Source organism: Physella acuta, unplaced genomic scaffold (assembly GCF_028476545.2).
Source record: "Physella acuta isolate Inbredline_101_S28 unplaced genomic scaffold, ASM2847654v3 ptg001963l, whole genome shotgun sequence".
NCBI lineage: Eukaryota > Metazoa > Mollusca > Gastropoda > Physidae > Physella > Physella acuta.
The window spans coordinates 42,501-42,753 of NW_026733468.1; positions in this window are offsets into that span (position 1 = coordinate 42,501).

Below are 253 nucleotides of genomic sequence, written 5' to 3' on the forward strand. Positions count from 1 at the left end.
CTCTAATAGTACGTAAGTTATAGGCTTTTGAAAATTTCAAAGTAGGAAAAGTAACACTTACGGTTATCGGAAATCGCTCAAAAGTTGATACGGATCTACGATTTTCATAGAATACTTATATATGAAATTTCATCAACCTAGCTGTTGCGGTACTCAAGTTATCGTGTTTACACATACACACAGACAGACACACAGACACACAGACATACGGACAAGATTGCAAAATTATGTTTTTCCGTATCAGTGAGATGTA